The sequence below is a fragment of the Wyeomyia smithii genome, chromosome 2 (assembly GCF_029784165.1).
Source record: "Wyeomyia smithii strain HCP4-BCI-WySm-NY-G18 chromosome 2, ASM2978416v1, whole genome shotgun sequence".
Taxonomy (NCBI): Eukaryota; Metazoa; Arthropoda; class Insecta; order Diptera; family Culicidae; genus Wyeomyia; species Wyeomyia smithii.
The window spans coordinates 117,437,077-117,455,707 of NC_073695.1; positions in this window are offsets into that span (position 1 = coordinate 117,437,077).

Genomic DNA, 18,631 nt, shown 5'->3' on the forward strand with positions numbered 1-18,631 from the left:
GCGACAATTTGGACGTTTTGCCCTTCTGGGCATTTTGCTTTTTATTTCGTAAACGTAGCCTTCTTGATAATGCACAGCTAAACTTTTAGGAGCAGTGTGGTTGAAAAAAGTTTGGCTATTGTTGGAAATATTTCGTTTTATAATACAATCATTTCAGAAAGCTTCGTTGAAATCATGACAAATCACAAAAATGCTGCTTGCTGTATCTCATCTCATAAATAAAAATATTTTGCGATGTCATTGTTGAACTTGGATCAATTCAATGGCCACATATCTGCAAACTTCGATGTATCTCAACTTGTACCGTTTCATATCGTGCTGCCTGGTTAACCCGTTTCTCCACGTGGACAGACGTCTCCTGGTGTCCCAGCGATTTCCCGGCCAGACGACAAAATTATGATTCTTTTTGTCGTCGGTTGCCGACTGTAATTTCCAAGTGCAATTCGAAAATGCAGGTAGCAATTGCACAGAAGCTTTGCATGAAATTTGTTTACACGATGGCCTGATTCCTGACTTTACGTGTCTCCGGCTCAGGAATAGCACCGCTGTGTTAACTCAGCAGGGGTACCAGATTCCGCGGCGTGAAAGGTCTTGAATGAATCACTACACAAGCTACTGTCAACGCCATAAAGGCCTCAATGTACAGCATGCAAAGCGAACGAATTCGTTTGATCGATGTTATGCTGAATAATCGATTATTGACTTCGTTCAGAAGTCTAGGTTTTATGAGCCTATTACCATCAATCAATCGATGATCGATACATTAATTCCGAAATCACACCAACGTCCATTATGCGCCAAGCAGGTGAATTCATTATCGGTTTGGTTTGTATCAGCATTGCTCGTGAAATTTCGCTTCGTCATCAACAGCTAGAGTAAAATAATTTTCGCTGCTTAGATCTTCACACGCTCCAAAGCGTTGGAAGTGAATTTTGCTGTTCAGAGAAAAATCTTGTAATTTGTGAAGAAGATCGTTATTTTTATACTTTTATTTTAAGGCAATTTATACAGATCACTGCAAAACTTAGAACCAATCATTTTGCGCAGTTATAAGTGACTAGCTCTGGGTTTGTTTTTCAATATATATGCCTGACTATCTTCCGTTGAAGAGCTGATTTGGTTTAGGAAATTGATGATAGCAACATTGCCAGAATGGTTTTGATACCTTCAAACGTTTAATTTAGCTATACTAATAGTGAGTTAAAAACTATGTTACGCAGCGATTCCATCTGCACGAAAGATCGACACAAAACAAAACACAGCTAATAAAATCTGACTACTGAGCACACTCAGTTTTGAAGGGAAAGGAATTGAATGGTATTCTTGTCTTCAACAGGGTACTGAAGAAATAGTTCAATAACAATGAAGAAATTGGCATGATTTTTTGCGCCATTATTTCAAATAATGCCATTTTAATGACAATTCGCTTAGTTTTTACCGGCAAAGGAATGATAGTTAAGGCGGCATCCATAAATTATTGGGGGAGGTATCTTCTAACGTTACGAATTGTTACAAATGAATTATTACGAAAGATATTCATACCAATCGACTCTCTTTTTAAAACTGAACAAAATCTGTGCGTGTTGCAAGAATGAACCCACGCTATTTTTCAGCAATCGCTTGGTAAACTTAAACAGACTTGGACACATTTGATTTTTTTTAAGAATCAATGTGCTGTTGAAAGATACAAGCTAAAATAATACAATTTTACCAAGAGAACAAACCTGAGAATGCGTCGTGAAACTCGAAAATAGACGACCATTGTAAGCAAACCGAAGGTTTCGATTATCGAGAACCAAGAGGCAATCGCAACAGACAAAGACTATCTAGAATATAAAACCGTGAACAACTCGTTTCCAGTAATCATAATTTACGAACATATGGAGCTAATATTCTAGGATTCGTAAAATCCGTTCAAAAAATTCTCATCATTAGAGTATCTAGTTTTAAATGAAATGAGTTTTTTTCGAATGAAGAAACGAAAATAATAATATAAGTTTCGATCATTGCAAATTTGATCAATCAAAACAATGCGAAATGGAAGGGAATCAATCAAAACAATGCGAAATTGGGGGAGGGATGGGGGACTTTTACAGCATAACCTAATTTTGTATGGTATCCTTACATTTTGTTACATAGAGGATAAAACTTGTTTTTTGGCTATAAGTAATTATTGGATGTCTCCTAAGTCAAATGAATTTTGTTAAGAAAAACAGATTTTTCCCCCGTTCATGGTGTCAATTTTTTCAGAATGTTACAGAACTTTGTTAGGGGTACTCAATCTTTAATAGAATATTACTCAGAAAATTCAAAAAAGTAGAGTTTTATTCAGATGAAAGTTTAGACTTTAATTTATTTTCAGCAGGGGGTTCATCTCTCACAAAAAATAAATTAAACAATAATACAAAATAAATTTAATATTTTACAAATACAAATATTTTAAAGCCAGAACGGCTTGTTTGATCGGTGTTCGGTAAAGTTTTAGACAACTTCTGTATTTTGAAAACCTAAATTAATTTACCTAGCGGTCAGACTCAGCCTTTCTCATTCAAACTTAAAAAAATAGATTTACATGAATGCTTAAATCCAATAAAGGTATATTCATTCTTTGGGTTCTGAAATACTGATGTTGTAATTAAAGTATAAAATATGAAATTTGACGTAATGTTAGTGCTTAAGAAATAGCGAAATGAAAGAAATGACTCCTAATTTCGATCAATTTAATCATGAGCGATACCGGGAACGTTCAAATAGTACGATACCACATTTAAATCATGTTGAGGCCATATATTTTGATCAAAGCAGGTATAGTGATGAATAGTCTTTAAATTTCTTTTCTTTCCAAAACTTTTGAACAGCATATCAAATTGTTAAAAGTTTGTTATTTGTAAGTTTGAGAGATGAATCGTTTGTATGACACTAGTTATGTTCAAATAAGTCGTTTATTACACGCTTAGGCAATTTTTTCGACATCACGTACCAACTTTTCGTCCACGCATGAATCCACCTTGGTCTAATGCTAGACTACGATTTTTGAAGCGCAAAAGATCTGCGGCTCTGAAAAAGTATACTAACAGGCGTAATCCTACGACAAAGTAACATTTTTTCCAGATAAGTAATGAGTATAGAGCTTATAATCAATTTCGGTATTCCGAATACGTGAGACGTACGCAAAACGACTTGAAAAAGAAGCCTAAACGATTTTGGTCGTTTGTTAACGAGAAGCGTAAGCAGAGTGGACTCCCATCTAATATGTTTCTTGAGGACCTGGTGTTTGCTAATACTCAAACTACCTGTGACCTGTTCGCGAAACACTTTGCTAGTGTTTTCAGTCCTACCGTAGCTTCTGATTTACAAATTGACGACGCCATGCGTAATATTCCCGAAAATGTTTTCGAGTTAATCTCAATTCACTTCAGCGAAGCTGATATCAAAGCCGGTCTCCTAAAGCTTAAGACTTCTAATAAAGCGGGGCCGGACGGAATACCGTCAATTGTACTTAAAAAATGTGCTGAAGTGGTATGCAGGCCACTACAAAAAAAATGTAATATGTCACTTTTACAAAATAAGTTTCCTGAATCATGGAAAAAATCATATATCTTCCCAGTATATAAAAAAGGAGATAAATGCAACATTACGAATTACCGCGGAATCACATCTCTATGTGCCGGGTCAAAACTGTTGGAGATTCTCGTGGGTGAGCTTTTATTTAGTAAAGTGAAATCGTACATCACAATAGAACAACACGGCTTTTTTCCCAAACGCTCGATTAACACAAACCTGCTTCAATTCTGCTCGTCTTGCATTAAGAAAATAGAGGAAAATGCTCAAGTTGACACAGTGTACACAGATCTTAAGGCGGCTTTTGACCGCATTGACCACCACATATTGTTACGGAAACTAAGCCGACTCGGTGCTTCTGACGGTTTTGTTAATTGGCTACATACTTACCTGACAAACCGCAGCCTTTCAGTGAAGATTGGACTCACTGAATCTCGTACCTTCTGCAACCAGTCTGGAATTCCCCCGGGTAGCAACTTAGGACCGTTACTCTTCCTGATATTTTTTAAGGCCCGAATACACACACGGCGTGACAACGCCTTCCTAACGAGAATTGTCAGTACCTTCTTGAAACCGTCTAATGTGCCTTCTGGCATCTACCGTCTTCCGCTTGTCTACACGGAAGGCGCAATCACGCCGTCTCAAACCCCACCGTGTGCTAACCTTCTTGTTGCCATGCCACCCAATTCATGTTTGTTTATGTTTGTTGGAAAAAAAATAAGGCAACACCAGCACCAGAATCACCAGCAGGCGGAAAATGATACAACACGGCGTTGCCAGCACCTTCGCCAAAAGAAGGCAACACAAGACCGTGTGGAAGGCACGATACGCATACACGGGAGGCAGTCAAGTACGCAGCTGAAGGCGGCGAACTGCTACCTTCTTCACTAGAAGGCACAGCTAGAAGGTTCTGGTTGAAAGGCGTCCCAACGTAAGGCGCGATTACGCCTTCTAATTTGTATGGAGAAGGCATCATTACGCCGTGTGTGTATTCGGGCCATTAACGATGTTTGTTTTATAATTCCATCTGGATGTAAACTACTATATGCTGACGATTTAAAGATATTTCTTGCTGTACGGTGTTTAAAAGACTGCAAGCAATTACAAAATGTTATTAATCAGTTTGCAGAATGGTGCCGCTTGAACAACCTTACGATTAGTGTTTCCAAATGCTTTATTATTAGCTTCATTTGACGTAAAAATCCTATATTGTTCAATTATATAATCGACGATGCTCCTCTTGGAAGAGTTGACGAAGTAAAAGATTTGGGAGTGGAACTGGATTCCAAGCTTACATTCCAGAACCACTACTCTAGCATCATTTCGAAAGCTAACCGCAACCTAGGTTTCATTATGCACATGGCCAAGGACTTTCGCGACCCGTACTGCTTGCGAGCTCTCTACTTCTCGCTAGTACGCTCCATCCATGACACTGCCTCTGTTGTATGGAGCCCGCATATACAAATTTGGAAATCCAGAATTACTTTTCATAATTCTTGACTGATTTTTGTATGTGATCTGTAATTGTAAACTCTGTACACCTCATTTAAAAATGGGTTTTTATGCCGATTTGAGAGTGTTTATGATGTTATCAGCTCAAGTCGGCTTTTCCCATTGCACACTTCATTTAGACTTTGTCAGTTGAAGTTTAATAAATAAATAAATTACTCGAGATAATAGACTTTCGTTGTTTTACAAATTAAAACATAACGGTTTCTTAAGTTTGATTACAATCAAATGAAAAGGAAACGTATAGGGCAGCCAAACTTTGAATCCACGTGTTCAATCATAATTTATCAGTTAACCCTTTACTAGCCCGTCCATCTGATATCAATATTGTTCAAATCGGTTGTGTAGTTTCTAAGATAATGAAGTTTCGTGATTTTCACATTTCGATACATTACAGACGAAGTTACAGTCCGATTACAGCAAAATTCAATGGGGTGTTATGAGACAGCTAGACCTTTTATTTGATACTAATTTTGTGGAAATCGGGTCAACCATCTATGAGAAAAGTGAGTGAGTCCAAGTAGTCCTCAGAATACGCTTCTTTTCATAGCTGGATTTCACATTTTTAAACATAACAGGCAAAGTAATAATTCGTTTGCAAAAAAAAAATTAATAGGGTCTTATGGGGCAGCAAGACTTTCCATATGATACTGATTTTATGAAAATCGGTCCAGTAATCTCTGAGAAACATGAGTGAGATTAAATAGTTTCCAGAACACGTTTCTTTCCATAACTTCTGAACCACAAGTTCAATCTTCATAAATTTTAAAAGTTAAGGGTTTTTTAGATAGCTCGTAAATTTGAAACCAAATCGGTTATGTAGTTTCTGGGATATTGATGTTTCGTGGTTTTTACATTTTATACATAACCTCTAATCTAGAAATCAGATTACAATAAAATTCAATAGCGTCTTATAGGGCAACTAGACCTTTCGTTCGTAACTAATTTCATTGAAATCGGTTCAGCCATCTCAGAACATCGAGTGAGATTGGGAGAGACACATACATACATACACACATACACACACACATACAGAAAATGCTCAGCTCGTCGAACTGAGTCGAGTGATATACGGCATTCGGCCCTTTTGAGCACTTTTATACCTTTAGTTTTTGCAGTGATTGCAATACCTTTCTAGGAGAAAGGCAAAAAGTGAAATGATAGAAATGACTTTTGATTTGACTTCAATCTCGAGCAAGGCCGCAAACATTGAAATAGAACAATATCACATTTAAATGATGTTGAGGCCACATATGTTCAAACATTATGAAATTCATTGTCTAAGGGTTTAAAAGCCCATTAGTTTGAATTCAATTATGTTCATAGCTTCTGAGATGTAAGAGCGATTTTCACATTCTGACGCAGCGCCAAAACTAAAAGTTTGATTACAATGAAATTTAATAGCAACCTAAGCGGCAAATAGACCCTTCTTTTGACACCAAGATATAAATAATCGGTCAGACCATCTCTGAGAAAAGTGAGTGCGAAAAAAATGGTGCACATACATGCAGAAAATGCACGATCCCGAGCAGGAGAAAATATCATTATAATATCACAACAAGATATTGGAAATACTCATCATTTTGATCTTAATATGGTTTACATGGTTGGAAAAATAACAAAAAATAATCCCAAAATATTGTTCCTTCAAGACTATGAATAACAAAGCTTGACATTTCAATGACATACCAAGAATTTGCATTAAAAATCACGGACATAACCGATTCAGATATTTTCAACTTATTGAACACTGAATGCATAACTGATACATTATAAATAATCAATATCGAACAATTTTCACTTTAAAACTTACTTTTAATCAGATATTTTAAAATCATCTCAAACATCTCATTGAAGGCATAGCGAGATATGATATAAAAATTTTATGATATTTTCATATGCACGTTTGAAACGTGAATATCTTTCGAATAACACGATGAGTCCTCATAACTAAATATGTTATTGATGAGTTATGATTTTGTTATCCTCTCCTGCCCGAGATTCGTCGAGCTGAGTCAAGTAGTATATGATATTCGGCCATTTGGATCACTTCTCTACCTTTTAATTAGCCAGTGATCGTTGGGAGAAAGTCAATATGCTTACTTTCATTATGTGATTTCTCATTTTTATGAACAACGGACAAAGTTAAAATCCGATTACAATAAATTCAATAGCAACCTGTGGGGCAACTAGACCTTTCATTTGACACTAATTTTGTGAAAACCGGTTCAGCCATCTCTGAGAAAAATGAGTGAGTTTAAACAACCTCAGGATAACTTTTCTTTGCATAACTTTTGAACCATATGTTCAATCATAACGAAATTTAAAAGTTAAGGGTTTTGGAGACAGCCCGATCATTTGAAGTTGAAATTGAATTATTGAATTGGTTATGTGGTTTCTGAGATATTGATGTTTCGTGATTTTTACATTTTGATACATAACCTCTAAACTAAAAATCCGATTACAATGAAATTCAATAGCAACCTAAAGCGGAACTAGACCTTTCAGTTGCAATCAATTTCATGAAAATCGGTCCAGCCATCTCTGAGAAAAGTGAGTGAGAAAAAAAGGTTGCACATACACACACACATATACACACATACACACATACATACATGCATACAGAAAATGCTCAGTTCGTCGAAAGGGGTCGAGTGGTATATGACATTCGGCCATTGGGACCACTTTTATACCTTTGGTTTTTCCAGTGATTGCTATACCTTTCTAGAAGAAAGGCAAAAATATTCACCGTATTTTTCATGCAGATCTACGTCTCTCAGGAAATTCCGTTGTATAGGATAGGGTGAAATAAAAATCCAAAAAAGGGAAATGAGAAAAATATGTCCAATTTTAAATGCTTATAAGTCGGTTAGTTTTCAACGAATTTCCATTGTTTTTGCAGCAATTATCTACGTATCTGCCTAAGAGCAAGAAAAATGTCATATGATTATTTGTACTACTGTATTACAATTGAAACCTGTCGAGTCTTGTTGAAACGCAGATTTCGACCTCTGATATTTCTGATTGCTTGCTTTTCCTAACACCAAAGATAACCTGAACAAGATACCTAACTTCCATATTTCTCATACATTTTGAACACGACCGATTTCCGACGGTTTGTGCTGCCATCTGATGACTTAAATTCTCAAAAAATTGTCACTATGAGCAAAACCGGTTTATCGTGCATAGTCCGTCATCGATCGTTGAGCTGTTCAAGACTGTATATGAAAAAGGTGTAGCAGTTTGGTCAGCTCGATGCTTAAGATTACATGCAGATCAATGATATTGTCATTTTTTGCACTTAAAGCTATTGCCATATTTTTTGCACTTCAAAGTACGAAAAGAAAAGTGTTAAATTGACTGTCAGAGTGGGGGTTTATTTTGAGGAGTTATATTTAATTTCAAGTTCCATTCTACCAAAACTTATAGTTTGATATGTCGCAAGCCAGGTTTCATAACCATTGTTCATATAGTCAGGTTCACCGGGGCACCCGATTTTTGCTTTATTAACCTCGGCAAGAGCGAAAAACTTGGCTGTAGAGCGTGCTCATAGCGGTTATCAGGAATTTCTGATGGTACGCTTAATTTTAAATGATGCGCCGATAATTCTTGATTCTCTTGGCCTTGTCGTCACTTGATTTTGACGTTAAGTATACATATTAACAGTGTATTAATAAGCTCGCTTTTGCTTACGCGCAGCGACAACCATGTCCGATGAATTCTGCAAGAGTCAGGTATCTTGTTCTAGTCGTCTTTGCTAACACGATCAACAGATTATTTTACCTAGTTGACCGAGACATTCTTTGTGCTATAAAAGTCCCCGATTCTGCTCAAACCAATAATTTTGCTATTGAATTGGGGGAAGGACGATCCCAACTAAAGAGTAACTGGTCGCAACAGGAGGTACCAGCAGCCTTTGCCGAGTCTACTTTCGATTGAAAATGTTGTTATATCAGCAGAATGGTAAGACACAGACGGCCACTGATATGTTTTGGCAAAAACACAAGCTTTCTGGATCCTGGCAATCAAAATCTGCCGGTCGTTGAATTTTCATCGTTAAAAACAGCTTTACGTTGTAAAGCTAAATATTTTCTTGTTTTGCGCTAGAATAAAAAGTTAATTATTGTTTAGACATGCATCCACGAAATGCAAAATACATTTTTAAATATACCCGAACACCTCCTTTTACTCTAAAAATTATTTTTCGACCTTCAAGAGTAGGGTCTCCTTTTAAAATTGTTTTCACCGTATAGTGGTTGTCCCATTCTTGTTAAGTTATGCCGTTTTTACATGTGCGAATAAAAATTTGAAAGCTCTTCAAGTCATTCGCACAAAGTTTTCAAAATATTTAAAACTCTTCATTCAAAATGTAAGACGAGAAAAAACTGCAGTACTGCCAACGGACAATCAACGTTTATCCGCTAGAAAATTCTTTCAGTTCTTAAAAGGTTTGTTTGAGTACCATAATTCGTTTTAGGTTGTGTACAAATTCAAGACCGCAAGGTTGACGTTAGTGCTGTTTGTTACACCACTCGCATTGTTACATTCGTTACATAACTTTGATGCAACTGTTTAGATAGAGGTGAGAGGTTCAAATGCAGTTAAGGTCGGTTTGCGGCCAATGAATATTATCCCGGTTTCGTAAGTATTCGTATACAGTTTTTTTTACACGGTTTTTCTTAGTGGTTTACTTTACGAGGATTTTCAAATAAACGCGGTTGTTTACGTGGATTTTCGAATTAACACATTTTTAAGCGTTTTTTACGAGGTATGTATCCCCCGCGTAAACAATGTTATATTTAGGTAGTGAATCTTTGGGAACTAAAGGGAAAGACGTCTACTTTTGCTTGAGGTTGAACTAGTAATGAGAGAACATTTGATTTTTCATTTGGTTGCTATACAAACTACGCAACCCATTGCTAAGAGATAGCATGATGTTGCACACCATCCAGGCGATGGTTGACTAGATCCGTCTACATTCCTGTCAACATTCTTCAACATCATGTGATCGAATTCCGATTGCCTCTCGAAGTTGTCGTAGCTTCACTGAACCCAAAGGTTTGGTGAGAAGATCCACTTCCATCTGCTCCGTGGGACAGTACCGAATGGATACGATACCAGCCTCTGAGAAATCCTTTGACGAAGCAGTACTTAGTGTCGATATGATTCAATCTTCTTTAGGTCTTCTCTGAAATTGCAGGTGCAATGCAGCTTTGGTTCAGATCATTGACGACAATGGGTAACGAAGCACCCGCCTCGCCTCGTTCCAGTCCGCCGATGTTGGCTTGGTGACATGCCGCACGAGAATGGAAGTCGAGATTGCTAGCAATCTACAACAAAGCACCGATCAGACTTTGGTATTGCTGTCCATTTGCCAACGAGTCGCTAATCTCCTCTTTTATTATACGAAACCGGTGATCATCGGGACACGAAAAGTCTCGCAGCTCTCCACGTTGAACCGCGGCAGGATCTTTAGCACATACGATTTCTAACCCAACACGAACCGGTCAACTTCCTGGTGAACGTGTATTCTCAGGAAAAACTTCAAATCGCCCAGTTCCGTGAGCTTGAAACTCTCACCTAATGCATCGACCAATCGCCGATACTCCTGCTTCGTACTGTTCGCAATAACGATGTCGTCCACGTAGATCAGTACGTGCGTGTATGCACCGTACGTGATCCGTAAGTAGAGACACGGATCCGCCGATGACGGGTGGAACTTCATTTGCTTTAAAACCATATCAATCCGCTGGTTCCATACCCGCGCTGCTTGCTTCAGTCCGTACAGGCTTCTCTTCAAAGAGCACACGGTACTCGGATTGCCGTTCGAATACCCCGTAGGCTGCTTCATGAAAATCTCCTCCTGCAGGGAGCCTTGCAGATATGCGGTCTCATAATCGATGTGCTTTACGAGCAGTTTCCGCTTGCTTGCTATCGTCAACACAGTACGAAACGTGATCTGCTTTAGGTCATGGGTTGTCCCATCGTTCATGTCCTTGTCCTTCTCGTCGAGCTTCAATGATCGTACGTCACGGCTGATGACGATTTGTCCAGTGGACTCATTCGGCAGCCGATAGGCCTTACTGCCCGACGCGTATCCGACAAAGGTCATCTTGCTGAACTTTGCCTTCAAACTTTTTCCTCTTCTGCGGTAGAATCCACACGTATTCATCACAACCGAAGATTTTCGGTTGTTGCAAATCTGGTTTCTGGCCAAACCAGATCTCGTACGGCGTCGAACCAATCGCTGATTACGGCAATCGGTTCTGAATATACGTCGCGGTGTTTACGGCTTTCGCCCAAAAACGTCGAGGTAAGCCAGCATCCAACAGTACGCACAGTCCCATTTCATTCAAGGTCCTGTTTCTACTTTCATCAACGCCGTTTTGCTGAGGTGCGTACCCAGCGGTGATTTCGGTCTTAATTCCTTCATTGATGTATAATATTCGCAGAACGTTGCAGGTGTACCGGTCCGAACGGATGACTCTCGGTTTTGAACCGGACTGAGTCTCAGTGAACCTCACATTACTCACTGACCTTGTCAGTTACCTCGAATTTCTGCTTTACAAACTATTATTGAACCAGCGTGAAGACGATCCATCTAACTTTACAGCCAACTTTCTTTCACATAGATACGACCGGAGCCATTCAACGAAGTCAGAAGAGCATCCTATTTTGCTCAGTTTAGCTAGCAATATAGAATGGTCCACCTTGTCAAATGCCGCCTTAAGATCAGTATAAACTGCATCCACTTGTCGTCCCTTTCCTATCTGGCGAATACAGTAGGATGTAAACTCACACAGATTCGTTGTGACGCTTCGTCCAGAAAAAAAAACCGTGTTGGTTTGTGGAGATGTAGCTTTTAGTTTGGTAAAACAAGTGTTCCAATACAATGATTTCGAGTAACTTAGAACAGGCACAGAGATAAGTAATATCGGCACCCGCCCGGCAGTGTTGTCATAGGACCAGCAACATCACTGTGCACGATATCCAAAACTGCTTCCGATTTCTTCTCTGCTGCTTTGGGAAACGGCGGTTGTGCCATTTTCCTTTCGACGCAGCTCTCGCAAGTTTGCCGAATTCCGCATTTCTTGATTTTCATCCCGGAGACCAATCCGAGTCGCTGTACTTCGTCAATTACAGAAACGTGAACAACTTTAAGCCGCTTTCGCGCTTTGTTTTAGCCTTGGCCTTTTCTCTTTTCTTATCGTTATTAGCGTAGTTTTTAGCCAGGAACGCCTTGCAATTCCGCATACGATGTCCCAGTTTGCCGCAGTGCTAGCACTCTGCACCTGTTTGCAACGCTTGCTCGTCAAAACCGAAGCCTTTTCGGAGCTTTTCTGCTTCGTCCATCAGTTCCATTTCACTAGGACCAGAGTGAGCTCGTCCTTGCTCCGTGCTTTCAAAGCCGTTGTTAGCGGATTGAACGACTTCGGAAGTCCTCGTAGAATCAGCACCCGTCTCAGGCACTCCTTTATTTCAAATCCGGAATTTTCGAGACGGGCATACATTTTTGCTACTTCCGACAAGTGGGACTCCATGTTATCACCTACCTTGAAGTTCTGATCCGTGATTTGCCGGAGAAGGGTCACCCGCTGCCCAAGCGTGGTCTTTCAGTGCCTTCCACGTCTAGAGCTGCTCCCTCCGCAGCAACGGCATCACAGAGAACAACCATTATAGTTCGAATTGCTCAGTTTGATGAGCTCACTCTATCTCTACCTAAAAAATCAGAAGGTTTTTTACGTGTCTACCTTTTTTAAGTTTTACTTTAAGTAAAAAAACATAAATTTTGAAAATTGCAATATTTTTTTGAAATAATATATAAAGGAAATACACTAATATATTAATTTCTGTTTTGTTCTGGACTAGACCCAAAATTATGATAATTCACAGTGAGCCGCTTCTTTCAAGAGGAAATTTTAGAAAATACTGGAAATCTGAAAAATATTCAATCTAGGTATATATTACATTATTGACTGCATTTTCATACAAAACGCTATGACTCCTATTCCTGCAACAACGGTACGATTCAAATGCGAACAATAAAATTATATCATAACCAACCTAATTTAAATTCATTTCTGCATACCATCAAATTGCGAACAAATTCATATGACAGTATCAAACGCATGACCACAATGTTAATTAAAATGCTCCTATCGCAGTCACTTTTGGCCATTTCTCTCCATTTCGGTCGGCCGGTTGGTTAAGATGTTTTATAATCACATATTGGCAAGATGATCTCAGCCGGTTCAGGACTTTGCTCGAGTGTTTGCTGCCTCCCGCTCGAGTCAGTCAGCCACCCGGTCGACACCCGCCAGGTCATTAAATTCCAGAAGCTTGCCTTGCTGCAGAACAACGGTAATAACAAGACCAGTAACCAGCCTAGTTGGCAGCTTCTTAGCCTTTCTTCTCTTTCAGGATTCATCTAAGACAATGACCTAAGGAGGCCCTCTGATGACGATGCCTTTTCAACTGGATTACGTCTGGCGTGTGACTGTACCAGCACGGCACAGTATGGACTCTTATTCTGACCTTCGTGTTTGGCTACAACAGGAGGGTAAGACTAAAGGTGCGGCGAATGTAATCAAAACAAAACACATTTGCAATTATTTTGTTTGAATATGTATAATGCGCACCAATCTAAGGCTTTGCTCCACTGTAGCTTCCTTCGCCCGAATAATCCTTGATGTCAGGCACGCGTTCGTCATGCGGTCCGAAGTATTTGTCTTGGGACATGTCTCAACAATTCACCAGACGTGTCCGAAGTGGAGTTGCAGCTACAGCAAGTGAGTAAGTGAGTGAGTTTGTGTGCTCGGTGGGTATATTAAGCGATACATATGTTTAATATCCTACGGAGGCTACCAATGACACGATAATAAACATAATATAAGACACTAGCAATAGAAGATGTGGGATGAGATCGTTGGATTCAAATCGTAATATGTTTTATGATTAATTTAATTCCATTTTCCATTTACATACAGAAATTCTCTGCGTCGGATGGCCTGAATGTGTCCTGCGACAATGAAGCATGTGATCATCGATTGTGTAGACATTTATGGTACCCTCAATGCGTACGTACTAGCTGCCAAGAATGGCTATTCCCAATCGACCGTTAAATTAGACTGAAACTGGTAATAAACCTTATTTTGTTTCCTTATCCTTATTACTGAAGTTATTTAGGGTTCGCGAAGTGTGATATGTGCGTTAAACCACATATTAAATTGAACAAAAAAAAAAAACAAGAAAGTGGTAAAAACCACGCCGCCGATTTTTAAATAACCTATTTTTGAGTATATGAGAAGCTTATTTGACTCAAAACAATTTGATCAATCGTGCGTTTTTCAAAAGTAGAAAAAGAAACTAACGAAACAAAACACGTGATATCATATAAACATTCTTGAACGTGTATACAACAGTATCTATCTTTCCTAGCCGGTAACCTTTTCCATTCAATCAAAGCCGTTCCAATTCGATAAACAACAAGAATTTCTACCCGATGTCCACATTCCGAATTTACATCAAATTCTTCATTGGCGCCCAGCCAGCCGGTCGTCCTGTTAGGCGGTTAGTTTCCCAGAGTCCCCCATCATGCCATTTTTCTTACCGCTTTTCTTACATATGTACTGATGCTTGTAAGAATTTGCTTCGTCTTGCAAGCACAAGGGTCACACCCACCTTCCCGCCAGTAGGTACCCGTGACGTGACATCCTTTCCGAAAAATTTACATAAACGGGACTACAAAAGACAACACTGGAAATGGACGCAGGAACCGCTTCATTGGGTTTAGAAGATTGGCCATACATAATCGACCTTCCAGCAACAGAGAACTGGTTCAACACCCTTCGGTTTATATGTGGATCTAAATGACATAAGAATGTGAAAATCACTTCCAAAACGCTTTGTTAAAAACTTCAAATGCGTTATGTGTTTCATGAAGTAGAAGGAAGAGTGTGTTCGAAGAGTTTTATATTTTAAATATTCATTTAAACGCTAATACCAAAATCAGGATCAGGATAACAAGTGGTTCAAAGCTCTATTGCAGCAAAGAAGGTTGACATAAGTAATTATTGGTCAAATTTTATTCATCCCTGTAATGAATCCGCCAACAAAATATATGCTGCTTATAGTAAGGCGAGCATATCATATATATTACGTGTACCCAGTTTTACACCAAACTGATTTTTGAAATTTGAAGAATTATTCCAATACCTACATATTCTTTTAATATGCTTTAAGTTAAACGAATATGTCATTTCTGCTGAAACTTGAAATATTGCTATCCTCCGCGCTAAACCGTATTTATATGTTAACAGCCTATGACATCATGTCTGTCACCGTTCTGATGTCTTTTCACTACATCACCGGCTTTCGGAAGCAATTGCTGCTTGATTCTGTCACCACTTGTCGTTATCATTATTATCAACGTATCATCAGTGCCATCAAAACTCCCGCTTGTCTGGAGATCGAGATCAGCACACTGTAATTCGGTCCCTCAGTAACGTATAACTTCTAAAAATCCCCACATGAACATTGTAGTATTTGAAGCCATGAAGCGGAAAATGTTCACAACACTCGTCCCGGTCTAAAAACTCATCCTGGCACCCCATTAGTACCCGGAACGGAGCAGAATACATTTGCACCTCTTGAGCGCAGAGGCAAATTTCACGCCAACCAGTCAACCTTTCCAAAAGCCCCGGCGACAAGTGCGGAGATGTTTCCTACGGATTGGATTCATATGGAAATTTCTAACCTTATCTAACACCGGGTTTCGGGCATGAATGGGATTCAATTTAAATTTGCCGCCTTTCTGCAGGTAAATAATACAGACCCCATAAGTATGCATCAGCTGCGAGCCCGAAAACCGAGCCGGTCTGTCGGTGATATTTTTCGACATTCAATGGAAAATAATTGTTGAAAAATTGAATTTACTCTATTTTTCCAGCACCCCAATCGTAGCAGGTCATCAAACTGGAGATGTGTAGCAGGAGAACGAACCAAGTGGTGAAGATTCAATTAAAACTTTGATACCAATAGCAACCGCTAACCAGTTTCATCGAGCCATGCCTGATTTTGTCCACTCGGCTAAGCTTTTAGAAAGTACTAATATTTTTGGGAAACCAACAGGGATATACTATGTGAGATAATAAATTGTGCAAAAACCAACACCATCAAATTATTATTTCAAATATTTAAATCCCTTTCGGCACTGTATCGCTTTTTACCCTCTCTATACCTGAAAACCAAATATTAGGAATGTTATGTTGATTGTAATCGATTCCCGAGCATCCACCGTTTGGAAATGAATAACAGTACTTGTGCTACCGGACAACTTCAATGTGCTACGGTGGTCAGGTAAATACCGGAGGGCAATTGCCAAATTACAGAGGACTAATAAGTGCTTATTGAATACTTCAATTATAACTCGAATTATGAACACACTTTTTTTCTACAGGCTGACCCAGCGTTATCCGTGCAAAATTCGTAGAAAACCGGGAAATGGCCACCGACACCCAGATTCCAAACTGGAGTCGAAAAATGACCCCAGCGGATATTATCAAGGCAATAATCATAAACGGTGTAATTTTAAATTACACATTTCATTTCACCTCAGCAGGAAAAACAATAAAAAGGAGATGAGATGCTGCTTGGGGATTTTACGATCCGACCGCAGCGATCCACAGTCCGTAAAAGCAAAAAGGAGTGAAGTCGGCATCGTACAGCCACAGCTACTACACCAAGCGCAATCAGCTGTTTACGGTGTGGGAAACGTCTCTGCAATTGCGTGCTTGTGCTACCGACCAAACGTAAACTGCCAATGTTGTAAGTCATTGATTTTGATCCCTTCCTGTTTGGTGGTCTTTTAGGAACTAGCTTCGGGGTTTTCCTTTCATTTGTTTGAGGTTCACAGCCGTTACTTTCTGATGTATAGATAAAAATTTCAATTATTCGTGCCAGAAAGGACTGAAAATATCACACCCTCAACTTCAATTTTTGGGAGTAAAGTTTGCCTTTCTGGTAAGGTGTTGATAATGACAAATTTGACGAGAAATAATTTATTTATAATGATTAATAAAGTGCTTTGCATTTAAAATGATTATATGTGTTATATAAAACTTCTGAAAATTTTATTGGACCTTTTTGAAAATATGGAATGACGTGAAGCCAATGGCTATTATGAGAAGATCGATATCGAAGAGACAGATGACTTCTGTAAAAATGCATAAAACATCCAGTTCTATTGTTTCTGTATTAGATAATATACTATAGAATGGAAAGCATCTGTGCCAGACACACAACAACTAATTTGACTTGAGCTCCCAATTGATATGAATAACTTTGTTTGCTATAAGACTTATCAAACAACTATTTCAATATTTCATATTATTCTAAAAAGTACCGTTGGTGTCTATCTTGCGGATGTAAGTGTTATATGATGTTTTAATTCTATTTAGTTGATGAGCTTTGATTAAATTAGATACGAAAACAAGATACTGATCTTCCATTAGGATCAAACTATTCCGTTTCGTATAGAGCTACTCATTTATAGTTGACAAAGATACATGAGATGCGTAAGACGTCGAACACAAATTACGTAACGCTAAAAGTCTAGATTTCAGACACTCTCTCCCCACTATTTAATGATAAGTAACGTTCGATATGAACCCCCCCCCTCCTAAAATTACGTATCGCTGAACAACGTGACCCCCCACAAAATTTTCAATATCGGGCCCACATCGTTGTTAAGTAATTGTCTCTATTACCTCCCACCCCCCTATGTAACAATAAGTAACGCAGAAGTTACGTAATTTGTGTACGACGTCTAATTTAAAACAACTCTATAGTGTCAAAAATACTGAACTATACGTGTTTTAGATAGCAGAGACATATGAACCGGTTAAAACAAGAAAATTTAATCAAAACCATACATTTCAGAGCTTATTTTATAAGTTTCTTAAAACTGGCAGGTTATGGATGTTAATCCTACAGAAAATATGAGGGCTTTTCCTAATTGTGACCATCAAAAACATCAAATGTAAGCACGTAGAAGCACAGTCCCTGATAGCGTTTCTAAGAGTGCTACTTTTACCCTTCTAGGATCTATGTTAAAAATTTGTGGAAAATTAGCGTTTTGCCTTTCTCCTAGAAAGGTATAGCAATCACTGGAAAAACCGAAGGTATAAAAGTGGTCCCAATGGCCGAATGTCATATACCACTCGACTTCTTTCGACGAACTGAGCATTTTCTGTATGTATGCATGTGTGTGTGTACGTGTGTGTGTGTGTATGTGCAAATTTTTTTCTCACTAACTTTTCTCAGAGATGGCTGGACCGATTTTCATAAAATTAATTGCAACTGAAAGGTCTAGTTGCGCCATAGGTTGCTATTGAATTCCATTGTAATCGGATTTTTGGTTTAGAGGTTATGTATCAAAATGTAAACATCACGAAACATCACACAACCGATTTCAATAACACTGGTTTCAAATGATTGGGCTGTCCCCAGAACCCTTAACTTTTGAATTTCGTTATGATTGAACATATGGTTCAAAAGTTAT